General features: G+C 36.0%; 1 long non-coding RNA gene across 1 annotated transcript in view; it reads left to right on the forward strand.

Moving 5' to 3' along the window:
• LOC148063329 (uncharacterized) overlaps positions 1 to 4,502 on the forward strand; it is a 63,078-nt gene extending 58,576 nt beyond the window's left edge. The window contains exon 3 of the long non-coding RNA XR_015713525.1: positions 4,465 to 4,502. This is a non-coding gene — a long non-coding RNA (uncharacterized LOC148063329). The remainder of the gene's footprint in view (positions 1 to 4,464) is intronic.
• Positions 4,503 to 16,146: the final 11,644 nt, after the last annotated feature.

The following is a 16,146-nucleotide window of genomic DNA, read 5'->3' on the forward strand; positions in this document are numbered from 1 at the left end:
TTTATTGTACTCATCAGTATGTGTCTGTTTGTACAAAACTCTCTTTTCATTGAAATATTTACATTAGAAAATTTACTCACGGAAAACGCTGAAAACACTTTGTTTTTCTGGAGAAACGCACTTTGTTGTGATTGGTCAATCATTAAGGTCTATCACCGCTCATCACTAATCCCTGAAGTCTCCCCTCCAAGGGCCTCATTGTCTAAACAAAGCTTATCACGTCATAAATGACTCTTGTAACCTCTCGTTCGCTAAGATTTCAGATGGGGGAGATTAATAAAGTGAACTTCAAAACATGGTCATAATAATACATAATAATAAGAGAACTATTGCATCTTGGAGAGTAAGAATTCAACATTTAAAATATGTGAGTCAGGAGAGTTGGGTTTTCACATTAGTTGCCCTTGGAAATTGGAACTAAACTGGTGTCCAGGTTATCACATACAGGGTCTTAACCACTGCACCACAAGTTGAGTTTTCGGTGCAGTATTACAGAGTCCTCAGTCTGTATTTGTGCCTTAAAAAATAACGTCCAATAAAGAATATTAAACGACCAATCTGGTCCTGAGAAAAAGGGAAACATTTATTTCTCTTTCTACATCCAAGTTAGTATCATTTTAGTGAATAAAAATATAAACCGACCGTCCAAAGAATCATCGTAAAAGTCTTATAGCTATGAAGCACCCTATAAACAATACACTTAAAATATCACTGCATCGACTCCACCTTTAGCACTTTAGCATTGGTTAAATTCGTGATGATTTTCGCTAAACTCACCAGCTGTCAAAGACTTTACTGAAATACTACTCATAGTTCGTCTTTAAGAGACATACATAGTGTTTTACCGTTAATTTGAGCCTCTAATAAGCACTTTATTTACAGAGAGTTCATTCCAGATGCACGCTGTATATCAGACGATCAATGGCAGCCGAGTTAGTCCCTGAACAACTTTGTAGGAAAACAGCTTGAACGAGCCTCATTGATCCAGTTTCTCAAACTGTTATTTCAGTCACAAAGGTCGACCTTTTTTCCCACATCAAGGACATTGTTTAGCACTTCACAGGCTAAGGGAATTTTTTCCACTTCCTGTGTGAAGCCGATAGCCGAATGATTTATGTTGCATATTTCAGGACACTTATTTAAGAGAGTCAATTCTCATCTGTTAAGCACACCTGTGAAACCGTTTATCATTTTACCCTGGAAACCAGGCCAAGGTATTAGGAGGAGCAGATTGGATGAGATGTGGATTATTTTTTTTGCGAACTCATCATAAAATAAAAAGTGCAACAGCCCCTCTCCCACCCCCCCTCCCCCCATTATTCAAAGGGTCAATCTGTTCAGTGAAAGAGGTCACTCGTCTTCATTATGTCGTCAGGGACAAGTGGACATTGCAGAAAAAAAGAGGCGCTACAAAAGAAGCCATTATAATTAATTCTGGCAGATTTACTCGCCTTGCTGGGTTTAGAGTTTAGACGGATTAGACGGTGGAAGGCCATAGAGTTGGTCGTAAAAGAAAATCTTTCATCTCAGTCGCTGGTAAAGCACAGCCATTCCGTGGAACAGGGAAAATTAAGACGAGCATCTCTGTCTGCTATGAGGACACAGCAATAGTAATAGCACACTTTTTAGTTTTTATTTCAATTTCCACTCTTCAATACATATTTTCAATTTTATCTACAAAGTATTACATATACAATCATCTCCGATGCCTTTTTATTGATATTGAAACAATTATTATTACATCAGTTCTTTTACATTTACAACCCTTTATAGTCTTATTTTCGGCTGTTGAATGTGTCCCAGCTTCTATTAACTTGTCGTGGGAAATCTTTTTTCTTCTGAATACTATTTTTTTTGTGCCAAATGCACAGCCTTGAAACAGCCTCACACTGGCTATGTTTTTCTTTCGCAGACAGGAGCTCAGTCGTTTCACTGCAGTCGTTTAAGTAGTTCCTCTTTATGGTCGATAGAAGTTCCCTCGTCTTCTGTCTTCCTCTTTGTCAAATGTAAGTTTTCAATCAGACATTCTGTAAAGATCTGTTAAGAATATAACACAACTTGGAATATTTTATTATATCTTTTTCTAGATTTGACTCATTTATATCAGGTTTATTTAATACCATATTTTAATAATAATATATAAACACAATAAGATAAATGAAGGTATAAAGTAAATGTTATTTTAGGTGAAATTAAAATGCATGAATAAGGGGCAATAATATCTTCTATCTCTTTCTCTTCAATCTCTAAAAAACATCTAGTTTGATCAGTTGAACGTTGTTTCATTACAATTGGCAGTTAATCATTTGATTATGATGTTAGATATTATTTAAGTTATAAATATGAAAGTAAAACTGTGAAGATTTTTCAAAGTGTACGATTGTATTAGAAACAGTCACTGTCATGATTCAGCTTTCATCGCCTCTGAAATTGTTTGTCAACTTTTTGCATTGAGTCAGTTCTTTACGCTGCCGTCTCCAAAGTCTCACCATCGGATAATTGATGCCAAGCTTACGTGCAGCATCTTTATTTCCTTCTTTAACTATCAGATAGATCACCTTTTACTTAAAGGTTACATCATATTTATTTATATGTTCGTTGTCTGTTTTCCATCATGAGGGTCTTCCTGAGTGCATTATCTATTCTGTGTCAATCTTCACTTACTTAGAGCGCCTCCTGGAGGGTTTTTACCCTTAAATATCTATAGATTCGCTCTATTGTTTGATAAGCCGCAGGGTTTAAAGCACGTGATAAAAGTAGCATGATATTATGGTAAATCACTTCAGAAAATACTGACAGTACTCAAGAAAGATTGAGTAAATCTTACTTTAAATGTATTTATTTCCTAAAGTTTGTTAAAATTATATAAAATCCATTTTCTTTACTTCTAAATAATATCATCAAAATAAATAATTTGTTTATTTATAAAGAGACATTGGTTTAATCTTAGTATAAAATCTGAATACGTCTAGCAGACTCTTTCAGTGTGTTGTTTGTCAATTGGGCTCAAGATTTTACTTGAGAATGTTTTGACAGTTAGCTGAGCTATCCAGTGTTCTCCAGTGATACATGCTAGCTCTGTCAAATATTCACTCCGCCATCCTCTATTAAATCTGCAACCTCTGTAAGTCATGTATTTCTCCTCTCTGATTCACTGAACCAGACTAAATCTTTTTTCAGAAAATCCTTTAACCAAACGAAAGGACAAAGACATTCTCTAACAGACTTGCTGGGAAAAATGCCATCTTGAATTTAGCTGAAAGGAGATGTTGGCATTGGCTGTGTGCAGCCTTAGTTCTCTCCTCTCACATGATTCAATTATTTATTTAGTCTTATAGTGTAACTGAAAAGTCTACTCAGAGGTGGAAGAGAATAAAACAAGCCATCTTTGTAATCGTCTGTAATTGAACTGTAACAACGTTCAATTCATGTGTTCACAAACTCTGTGATTGTTCCCGAAATTGGACCAAAGAGTGTTTGGTACAAGAAGTGTCGAAAGTATAGACGCAGCTTATATTAGCAATCACTGTACTGACATTTTTGGTACATCATAAAATATTGTATAAATTGTTTTGTGTGATAATATAATAATAAAATAAAACAAAAATTAAAGAAGATAAAAATGATGAACTCCATTTTGTATATTTTTTTGGCTGCATTTAATTGCATGTATTTGTTATGCTAAGGAAATTGAATCAATGTGAATCCCTCAAGGGACTCACACCATTAACAATATATATTAATACTGTATATTGGCAGACGTCGAATTACACTGAACTCAGAATGAAGAAAGAAATCTGAAACACACAATTGGATTATCAACCATAAGGAAATAAAATATTTAAAAAGAAGAACCAATAATCACATAGCTGTCAACACACACAAAAAAAATGATGTAAAAAATGAAATCTTGTGGTGGATCAAATTCACACCCACGGGTAGAATCTAGCAAAGCTTATGCATCAGAGTAAAGAGAATACAAGGACCAATGTGTAGATACTAGCACAGTAATGTGGTCAATCTGACACTGCGGACTGGAACAAGAAGTAGAGGCTGCAGCATGTAGTTTGCAGATGGTTTTCTAGCCAGGTGTCTTTAAAATGAATACACAATTAAGTGAAATAAAAGTAAATACTAACAGGGACCATGACAAAACCGTTTGTATATTTTCTATGATTATGCTCAGTCAACACAAACAATTAAAAATACATTTTTATACATTTTTCGGTGGGAATTAAAGGGATGGATAGTTTGTGCGGACGCAGCGTTGACCAAAGTCTGAATTAACATTTTTATACATCATATTTAGAAGGCCGAACTGTTGAAATAACTACTAATGAAGTCACCAAATGATTCTGGTAAAATGCTACCTGAAAGTATGTTTTGCAAATTGTAAGTAATGTGAATCTTGACTTTATTTCTCTTAATTTTATCTCGACTAATTCCTTTTGTCTTTCTTTTTAGCAGCAGCCCTTCGACGAAAGCGTCCTGGTATCATCAAAGTAAGCTAACTCCATTTGTTCTAATTTCTCTTAGCCATATGAACAGTTTGTTTCTTGTTTGTCCCACATTAACAAGAATCAGAGCTTAATTTATTTAATGTCTTATTAATTGTGTAGCTTTGTTGTTTAAACAAGACTGCATAGAATGTCCTTGGAAAATCCATTGAATCCATTTAATTCTAACAACAGCAAGTCTTCCAGTGAAATGTCTTTGCAACTCAGAGGATTTAATCCTGCTTTAGTGTGAAGTAACTATTACATCACTTTAGATCTCATTCTTAAAGCTTTTTTTTAAATGTGTTTTGAAGTGCAGTTTGTCTGCTTAGTGTCCAATTTTTTTGGTCAAACTAATCCAAGAAGAATTAATGAGACTCTCTGTTCTGACGAAGCAACTCGAGTGGTCATCTATTTTAGCGTGTTTACTTTTGCCTTTTAGCGTCTTCCAGTTATTTTTATTCATCTCTGTTTGTAGTTGTTGCAATACTTCTCTTGAAACAATCTTTTCATTAGAATTAAGCAATTAGGTTTTTGTTTATTGTTAATTATCAATCCTGTCTATCCATCTACATTGTTGACTTGTGATTGCAAGAGTTTAACTATTTTTGGAACCATTTGTTGCCAGTAAAGACCATCAAAAACCAGAATGTAGCTAACAAAAAAAGTTTGTACTATTTAGTCTTTTATTATCTCCTTCCCTTATGGAGCCATAGCAGGTCATCTTCTTTACAACTATGGCCGGTATAGGAAAGATTGTCAAGAAATGAAATCTGCCAGTGAGCTGTCAGTGCTATGGTGGCCAATGAAAGCAAATATTGATTGGGAATGCTAGGTTGCATTTATGGTGACCTGAAAGTGCATCTAAGAAGACAGACATGTGTTCAGAAAGTATTTTTCTCCAACTTGTTCGGACTGATGCTGAACCAGCACTGTTTGAAGAAGTAGGAATAATACAAAAAAAAGAAAACCTCTCACATTGGGGGTCATAGTGGTGGGCAGGAAGCATTGGAGCTGCTGCTGCATCTTTGACTTGCTAATGACCTCTCATAGGAACCCAGACATTGATTCTTGCAAATCCTCATTGATTTAAACACGACTACATATTTGACATTTGCACTAAACAACAGGACAAGTGACGTCTTTTGGATGCTGAATACAGAAGTTGATTTGATTTCATGTGAGGGTGATGAGTGATTGCATGGAGAAAAGGTGTGGGTTGTTGGTGAATAACAACTCTGTTAGGCCCATGAAGTCCAATCTGAAAACATTGATTTGGGCGCAGGAAACAGTGTGTGCTTACTTGCACATCGCGATAACCAAAGGCTATTGACTAACTGTTTGTTCTCGTTGGATAAAATCAGAACAATTTTCTCCCTGTGGTCGGCACAGATCACAATGTTGAAAGGTCACAAATGATCAGCCAGTCTTTTGTACATATTTATTTATTTATGATAGAAAAGCGCTTCTTTGATTACAAATGACTTACCAGAGGATTTATAGCTTTTTCTTAAGTACGCATAAAAATATATATTTAATTCCAATCAATAGGGTTTCATAACAACTTCTGCAATGTCAAGACAGATAAGAAGAGCAAATAAATATCTTACTTCAACTGAGATTAGATTATTAAGATGTTAACATTGTTAGAGAAATACATTCATAGTCAGACTTGCTACCACGATAATCCATTTAATACATTGATTATGATGACAGGTAGCTGTTGGTATTGTTTAGCTTGTATTGCATTAACTTCAGCAATTCAAGAAAAATGCACCAAAAAAAGGGGAAACAAGTAATATCACATTTTACAGATATTTTTATATAGTTGTTAAAAACAGAGGAACATAGTGCAAAAGTCGCCATCTAGTGGACTCTGAAAATAATGACACTGTTTCATGAAGCTTCATCAGACCATCACTAAACATTATCATCAAACTTATCATTAAATGACAAACGCAAACGCAAATATTAAACATGACATAAGTAGTGATGGGTTGATGAAGTTTCATGAAGCAGTGTCATTATATGAGGTTAGTAGGTGGCGCCTTCAGTTTCTTTTGAACAGTTGTTCAAAGCAGTGTAGTTTAGGGACCACCACCTAGCGGACTCTGAAAATAATGACACTGTTTCATGAAGCTTAGGTTTTGTTAGCACACTAACCAAACCTGGTTTGATTGCAACTGTCACTTCAAGGTTCTTCAAATGTCTCTCAAATTGTAAAACTAATTCAGTGTCACAGATTGTCATGGAGGAGGTATTACTAAATATCCTGCATGTATATTTGGACAAAAGCATTAAGTGAATTAACTGAAAAAGTCCAGGTACAAGTAAACTTTTTTCTTTTTTTTGTTACTGCTTACTTTCAAATTTGGTTTTTGAAGGTTTCAAGATAATCAACAATAATATTGGAGATACAAACCCTTTCAACTTAGATAGTTACTAGTGTAAATAGCAAAAACTTTTTTTTTTTTGACAAAGATATTTTATTTCCGAGCATAATGGCGTAAGACCTTAATGAGTTATAATCGGTGTTTAGGGCCTGTCCCAATTCTACCCCTATCCCTTACCCTTAGCCCTTCACGTCCCCCTTTGTCTACCCCTCCAAAACGGGTATCAAGAGGCAGAGGTAGAAATAGTCGCTTAAGAATTGGGACAGCGTCACCCCTTGTTATGTCATCAATCGTAGTCCTACAGCATCAATATATTGTTTATTTTCAGAAGATTCCATGATAATATGTGACATTTAAGCTGTGATTTTCACTTTTTTAGTCTTTCTTCAGGCACTTTTTCCAATTAAGCTTCATATGCCGTAGCACATCAATTTTACACCCATACATAAAGATTACATTTTTTCATTTCAAGTATTATTTCCTATTATTTCAATATGAGTTCCTTCATGTATTTTCTAATGTACATACTGTATGTGCTCTTCGGTTGCAGGGTCTTTGAGTCTAGCTGGTTTGGTTGACAGACAGAAGAATTCTACAAATGGTGTTTTATAATGTTACATTAAGCCAGAAAGAGGAATTACATTTGACTCGCTCTGGCGCTTTATTGGACTTAGAATTTGCATTCAGGTTGTTAAAATTACTTCTGTGAATTTGCAAGATGTTTCCCTTGAGTGTTGAACAAACCAAAACTTATGTTGTGATCATTTCTATTTCATTTCTCAACAATATGAATTATGCAGTAGATAACAACCTCCTACAAGCTGAAATCTGTTCATGCTGTTTGTTTTTTTCAGGGTTTTTAACTTTCAATACAGTCGATCATAAAAACTTGGATTTATGGTATTAGTCACAACGTGATAAAAACAGTTTAACCCACAAAGATGGACAGAAGCACCAAAGTTAAAGGGACAGAAAGTGAAAGAGAGGCAAGAAAGTTTATCTTCAAACAAAAGGAGAGATGGATGAACAAGTCAATCGTAAGGGATCAGGCCACGCGGCGCTGCATGCATATTAAGCTTCTGAAGGATATATACTTTAATTTGCTTGTGTAATGAGACAAGCAGTCACTTGTAATTTTCTTTGTTGGTTCATTGCTCATCATTGCTTTGGTGCGATCTACCTTCATCATCGCTCTGATTACGGAGGAGTAATCAGGACAGACGGTGATGGATGAGCGAGTTCTTAGTAGTCGCTGCTGTGGTGAAGTGGATTCTCTTTGTCCTTATTCTTCATATGTATCCTTTATGTCTAGCTTTATGGCTGGATCCAAGTTCAGGGTGAACCATTCCCACAGATAGACTCTAAGGTGGTTTCGGACCAAACACTATATACTGTATCAGTAGTGTCACACTCCCTCCTTTAAGGGGTCAAAATCATTTTTCCGTCGAAATCACGGGCCAAAAAATGTTATATTTACAAAGCTGACTGTAAGACGACGATATTTTTTTGTCCTTGAGAGTGAATATATCTTGTCCTCCTCTATCAAACACTCACCAAGAAAATTAATTTCCATCAACATCGTTACGGTATTGGAAACCTCTGTAGATACGATGAACTTTGATCTTTATCTTATCTTATCTTAACCACATGATATCAGAATCAGAAACATTTATCGCCGCCTTTGAAAACCCAACATTGGCCTTTTTTTTTGTGGTGCCAACACAGAATAAAAGAATAAAATAAGATAACACAAAATAAGCAATAGAAAAACAGAACCAAGGCAGCCATGCAGCTCCACATCTAGATAAATATTAATCTAGTGCACGTATATGTACATTTTCTTATGACAAGTTCATTTAAAATGAGAAAAGAATGGATACGTTTATTTTAACAATTCATGTTACAATGTGTAATCTACTTTGAATTCATCAAACCATCCGACAGGCCACATAAATAACTTGAGTTTGGCCATGAGTTTGAAACTATATATACAGTACAAGCTAAAGGTTTGGACACAACCTTTCATTCAACGTGTTTTCTTTCTGGGTTATTTTGTGGAATTGCTTGACTCTCTGGTTTCGGGGCCATCAGTTGTGTTGAGAAGAAGTCATGTTTAAACAAAAGCTGACAGTCTTTTTAGAAAACTGTTAGAATTCATGTTATGACAGGAACCAATCGGCTAAATTAAGAGAAACGAGTGACCGTCATTACTTTAAGAAACGAGGATCAGCCGGACCGGAAAATTGCATAAACTTTAACAGTATGTTAAATGTGACACATTTAAGGAAGCAGGGTCACAGTTTCTAATAGGTTCCAAGCAACATTAGTGTCAAACCTACACAAAAAGAAAAGAATATTGGTGTGTACAAATCTGCACATTCATTTGACAGTGGATTAAAGAGGGAGGGAATTAAAGAAATGGAAGTACAGACCCAAAGAAGCCTGTGAACCTGGAGATTGGGCTTTTTTAAACTCCCACATGAGCCATCATTTGGACTTTCAAGTAACTGTAGACAAGCTTCAGAGACAAATCGAGGTTGTTTTGTCGTTTGTAACCAACCCTCACTTAGTTAGCCAACTTGCAAAGTATAGTGTGAACGCACTTGAGGAAGAATGGGAAGGTCAGTCAGAGATTCAGTTCATTTTTGTAAAAAACAAACTTTGTTACATCTGTGGTCTCCGTATTAAAACAAAATAATAAATTATTTCATCAAGAAATGATCGGAAAGACTACAAACACTTGACATATTTACCTGGTTTCTGTCATGAATATGGTACAACAGGACTGCAGGGTGACACTGCCGGTTTATTGCAGGTCCCTGGGGTCAGTGCGACGGAGGTGATGAGGTGACAAGAGGTCAGGAGATTATAGGACACATATTCCAATGCCCAGTCAGGTTTAATTGCAGATCAATACTGTACGGTCAGAGTCGTGTCCTCTGTGTACTTTCCTTTTTTAATGATACTGCAGACGCCCGATAATAGAGGGCAGTTGGTTTATCGCACCCTCGACAAAGTCAATGATGACCTGTTGAGCAGGACGTCTGTATGGTTGTTTTACTCAAGTGCTCTAAATATAATCACAGGAAAAGACACTTATATAGCATTTTCTGAACTGTCTCTTTATATCTCTGAAGTACTATCTGCTAAATCTGAGCTTTTAAACCACCAACTTACAGCTCTCTGCTACGGTAAGTAATATATTTCAAAGTCAATCTCGTTCCTCTCCTTCTTCTTCTTCTTCCGCTCTCTTTCTAAGAAGACAAAGTCAAACAGCCCAATGGCGTTTAATTGCTGTGTTTTTTATTTGGTGGGCTCAGAAGTAATAGCCACTCAGCATTTCTGTCCACAAGATAGATGCTGCCGATCCTTGTCTGGGAGTAGCTGGCAGCGTGGGAGCTCACCCGGTGCCTCCGAAAGCACAGGTGAAGTAATAAAGGGAAATGACTTGCTGTGGGGAAAGAAAGGAATCGTACTCCAGAACTCATTACCTTATTGGAAAAGAGTCACCTATGGTCATCAAACCCACATGTGTACTGAGACGGGAACACGCGGGCTTTGAGGGGAACAATGTAAAACTAAAGGGGGCGGGAGAAAAGTGTCAACTTATTAGCAGCAGTCGCTCACTGTGACAAGTGCACTCATGCAATCCGTTCCTGTCACTGCCGGGACGTTGTCACTAAATCGGAGTGTAGCAGGGAATCAGAATGAAGGCTGGTGTGGTGAAAACATGTCAAAAAGAACTATTGGTTCCTTATATTACCTCTCTTTTCCCTGTCGTTCTGCATCAGCTGTCAGCTTTGCTAGGCAACTCGAGTGTGGGTGCACGTATTTCTATGTTTTATTATGACAAATTCATTTAAAATATAATTTAAAAAACAAACAAACATGTTTTCCATTATCATTTAATAACATGAAAACAGGTATTTATTTGAACTATTTAGGTAACCTTGTAATTTTCATACACCTACAAAATAATAATAAAAAAACAAAACATATATATATATATATATACATATATATATATATATATATACTTGACGTTATACTACATTATACTTTATTTATACTTATACTTATCGTTGGTCTTCGGCAGGTTTTACGCATCTGTATTTTAAACTATATAATAATACTTTAAAAATGTATTTTTAGTTTTGTTTCCATGTTAATATTTTCTTAATTTTGTATTACAGTGTTTTGGACCATTAAATTACGTTTTTGTTCAACTTCTTTATTAATTAAATCTTGATATTTTTTTCAAAGATTAAACACTTATTGACCTAGTAAAAAACAAAAACAAAAAGTACAGCTTAATGATTTTAATATGATTTTTTTTTTCTCACATGATCCATTTTTCTTCAAACATCTTGATTTAATCAAATCTCCCACACAGTTGTTTCGTGGCCACGACTAAATTATTATAAAAAATGTTTTTTATCATGTCATGTCCAGGACTCCGTAATAAAAAGAAAAATCCTTGGAATAAGAATAATCATTTGTTTGAGAGCCTTCATATTTTTTGTTATAACTTATAATGATTTTAAGGCAAAGTGAATTTAAAAGAATGGGTAAGTTAGCAATTTTGTTGGGAATAAATCATTACTTTGTTATTGATTCAAGTGTAAACTAGTGTCAGAAAACATTGTTTAAGGACGTACTGGAGGATTCCCGTCAGGTGATGTTCAGACCTCCTCCATCTTGTTATCACAGCTGTCATCTGCCATGATGAAGCTGCAAACTCCTTCATGAAGTTTCTCTGCGCAGTCAAAATAGCAGTACTTAAGGACGGCGTCACAGACACGCAGAATGGAAATTAAGTATGGATCACAGTTACTTATGTGATTACTGAGGAACTGAACCATGTCGCAAGTTCACTCAAGAGTTTAATTGCAATCCATGTGATTGGGATTTGTTTGTCTCACCACACGATAGAAATTCAAATTCCAAGTCTGTAAAAAAGCAATTACTTGCTTTGCTGCCTAACTGTTAAGCGGCTCTTATTATCTAGTTAGAGGTTTACAGGTTTAATGTGCGCAGAAACAGTTTTGCCTTCACTGTGTCTCTATGTTAGCACACAGTTTCTTGAACTGGACCAATCTGTCTTTTAGCTTTTATTATTGCTAATTATTTTAGTTTTTCAAGACAATTTGAATGTGGTGATTATTTTTGGGTTTTGAAGTCTGTACAATATTGTTATTCAATCAATGACTTTAAACTATATCAATTGTGGCATATTCTATTTGAATACATAACAACTATATCAATAATACAACTGATACTGATGTTGATGAACAATTATGTGAGGAAATTTAATTTGAAGACAAAATATGTATAGTTTATATAATATTTATCAAATTACAAAATCAAGATTTAATTGGAGAATGTCAGTGCGACATTTCTTTACCATGTAAAATGACCTTCAACAGTGAGTATATTTTATCTTAGAATGCTTCTTAAAAAAAACAGATATACAGCAGAAATCTGTAGAAAGCGTCAATCAAAAGTTTCTGATTGTTATTCTATATACATATATTTCTATATAAATTTAGCTTAACTGGACTAATGTGTATATTTTTATGTCTATTATTATTTATTTTTTATTTTCTTTTTACACAAGAGGACACGCACATGGTTATCCTCCTCCATCCTTTTAAGGTCAGCTGAAAGATACCGTCTTTCCAGCGTTTCCTGAGTCTCCCTGTGGCCCCCTAGTGGTAGACCATGTGCATGACCACATCCCCGGCCAGGCATGATTTATACTATTTTAAAGGGAAATTCATGTTAAAAAACCAAGTCTTCTAACTAACTCACATGTTTCATATGTTTTGAAGTTATCACTTAAAGTTCTAACCCATCAGAAATCTCTGCGAACGAGAGGTTCCGAGAGCAGATTCCATTATGACATAATCATGGGCTTCACTCTCCCTCCCGCCAGTTTTTATCACGCCCGCTTTGTTTATACAACAAGTCTATTGAAGATGGAGAATTGTTGGATTGATTTTACGCAGTGACGAACCTTGACCAATCACAGCAGAGTGGGTGTGGTTATGGTAAACAAGATTTAATCCCCAGAAAAAAAGGATTTTCAGTGGGCTGGGCTTAAGTATATTTTCTAATGTAAATATTTAAATGAAAAGAAAGTTTTGCACATACTGAAGTCCAAGATCTATTTAAGATACACTTAAATCAACATAAATTGAAAATCTTTGTTATAATATTGGCCTTTTTTTAATATTGCCAACTTCAGGTTTAAAACCGTCACTTATTTGCTATATTATAGTTATGTAGCGATTAAAAATAAGTCTCTTTTAAGAAAGATTTAATTAGAAATATCAGAAAATACAGCAAAGCAGATATTTAAAAAAAAAAAAAGAGTTTTTATTTAAGATTTAAGTCAATCCCTAGGAAGCTAAAACATATAGCATACTGTAGGCAACTAGAAATTAAAAAAAACATGATGAATAACTAGTGATATCTATGTAAAGGCGTGGATTGTTGGATTCTCACTACAGGTCTTTTAAATAGAGCAGCGTGACAGCCAATATTCTGTCATGCAGGCACACAACTGGGTCTAGTTAAGTCCGGGTTCCCGCGGTGCGTCAGGCAGACATTTGTCCTAGATGAGCCGGGGCGTGTTGCTTCATGGAAAAAAGCCTCTGGTGGATACAACTTTCCATTACTGGCGACCTCATCTGTAAATGACTTCCCTGCTGATAGTTCTCACAGCAGCACGTTCGGTTTCTGGGTAAACCTCGTGGTGTAGATCCACGGCCCCTAAAAATAGCCTAATATATTCCTTTTTCCTCTTAAGATTTTTCACTTGATGGATGATATCTGGTGGAAATCGTGAACTCCTCCACTCCCGGGAACCTCTCGTGTAAAACAATGTCATCTCATCTCCGACTTCTTGTCACATTTGTCATGTTTTTTTTCTTCTTCTTCTCCAGGATAATGACGGCGTATTCCCGCACAGTCAGCATCTCGGAGAGCATTGATCATATTATGATGAGAGAGCGCGTTGGAATTGATTGGTGTCGGGGAGCTTCTCACAGAGATTTGTTTTCTTTCACAACTCGCAAATCAATAGTCTGAAAATAACAAATCATCTGGTATCAGGTTATGCTCTCCTCCGCCATTTATCAGCTCGCGTCGCCGTGCGCGAGGCTTGTTCGTTTAGTGGCGAATCTCTGTGTCATAACAAAACAGAAGGATCAATGTCGAGGCGCTTCTGATCTCTGCTTGTGGCACCGGAAAGGATGACAGGACAGAAAATCGGAAAAAACTCCGACAGAGGGAGGAGTGAACAACGGGTCATAAAAGCACACTTTCATCTCTCGCGGAGGATCATCAGAGCTTTATTTATAGTCGTGAAGTCATCAGATATGGCGGACACTGAGGAACGATCCAGATGGTTGGCTTACTTTGAGTCGCGCCGTGAAAATGCGTCTTTTACTGTGTGACGTTGTTTGTCATCATAAAAACTTGTGCTTTGTGTTTCTCCTGACGATTTCGGACCAGTTGTCGGCTCCCGTGTCGAAGACGGCAAGAGTAATAAGATAGTTGTAGGGAATAATAACGACCACTAACAGCACATACAGAGGAAATCAGGATGTTGTCATTTTATTATTTAGTATGAAGATGTGTTTTTTTTCAGTTGCCTTAGTAACAGATACCATCCAGGCATCTTTCACGTTAGGAGCTTTTATAATTCAACAAGAAACGTTTGGTTAGACATGGCACAAATTACAATTTAGACATGTGAAATAAGCAAGAAGCGAGCTACAATTATGAATTAATTATGGCATTACTTTAACTTAATTATGGCATTAATTCACTATGAAATTGGATATATATTTGGATTTCAAGAGGGGGCTTCTGTCACCCTTGATCCCCATTTCCCTGGACCTGATAACTGAAATAAACTCTAAAATCTTTACCGAGAAGTAAATAGTGAGCATGAGCATTTTCAGGCAGTTTTGACGAGCAGTTTGGGAGTTTATAGGACATTAAGCTCACAAGCACACACACATACATACTTAAGCTACTTTCGAGGACATTGGACAAAAAAACACGACTTCAGGGACACCTACATTTGTGGGGTTCTGTAATGATTTCCAGCAGTGGTCCCCAACCCCCATCCCACCAGTACTAGTCCATGAGACATTTGTTACTGGGCCGCATAGAAAGAAAAATATTTATTATTAAAGTCTAAAAGGTGTTGCATTTAGAAAATGAAACTGATTTTCTCTCAAATAACATAAGTGTGTGACTCTTGACTAGTAAAAAATTGGTAAAACACAAACTCTAGAAGCAAAACTTCCTCATTCCATATAAATAATGCTGAAACACAAACGCTCATATTAGCACAAAGTCTCTAAAAATTGGGAGACACACACATACAGAACACCATCGTCGGCATAGAATCAAATATACAAAGATGCAAATACACTCTCCGCTCTTGCTGACTCAGCGTTACGGGGAAATGTTTTCATGCACTTAACTGTAGTTTTTTGCAGGTCATGTTTTTGTATTTTAACTTTTTTTTATCCTGAGAATCAGTCCGTGAATATAATCCTGACAATAAATTGGTCGGTGGTACAAATAAGTTTTAAAACCAGACTAATAAGATAAAATGTTGTGTAACCTATGATTGATCGATATATCTTGTCTGATCATCTAAAATAACATGTTAAGATAAAAACTTCTGTCAGAAATGATGCTCACAGTGGGAACATTGCAGGGTGTAGTACCTTCAATATACTCTAGAGGCAGAGTTCAAATGTGTTTTACACACTTACAACCTTTTATTGCCAGTTTTGTAAACACTTAGGTATTTTTGTTGGTGGCACTTACACTCCAAATCTTAAAAAGTATGCACACACACCGAACCTTCTAATTCATGTAAAAAGATTATTTTTTTAATTTTATACAAGCTGTAAAACACAATGTCCTTTAAAAATTAAATACAATCACTGGAGGAGGTTATCTCTCGCGGTAATGAAATGTCAGCGCGACATTTCATTAACTCTGATTAAATGTCAATAACCTCTGATAGGCCCATTTTGTTTCTAGCACCATCAGTAGTCGAGGAAAATAAATATGCCCCTGTTGTGATTCAGCTTTTTCCCCACGTTTGATTTTAGGTGATGAACGACTGTGGCGATAATATCCGTGTGTCCCGTTGCATCGTTTCCAAAGAGCTGTTTGTCGTTGTTCCTCGTTGCTTTGATTTTTATCGTTCGTCCTGATCAAGCCGG

The sequence above is a fragment of the Callionymus lyra genome, chromosome 16 (genome assembly GCF_982586985.1).
Source record: "Callionymus lyra chromosome 16, fCalLyr1.hap1.1, whole genome shotgun sequence".
Taxonomy (NCBI): Eukaryota; Metazoa; Chordata; class Actinopteri; order Syngnathiformes; family Callionymidae; genus Callionymus; species Callionymus lyra.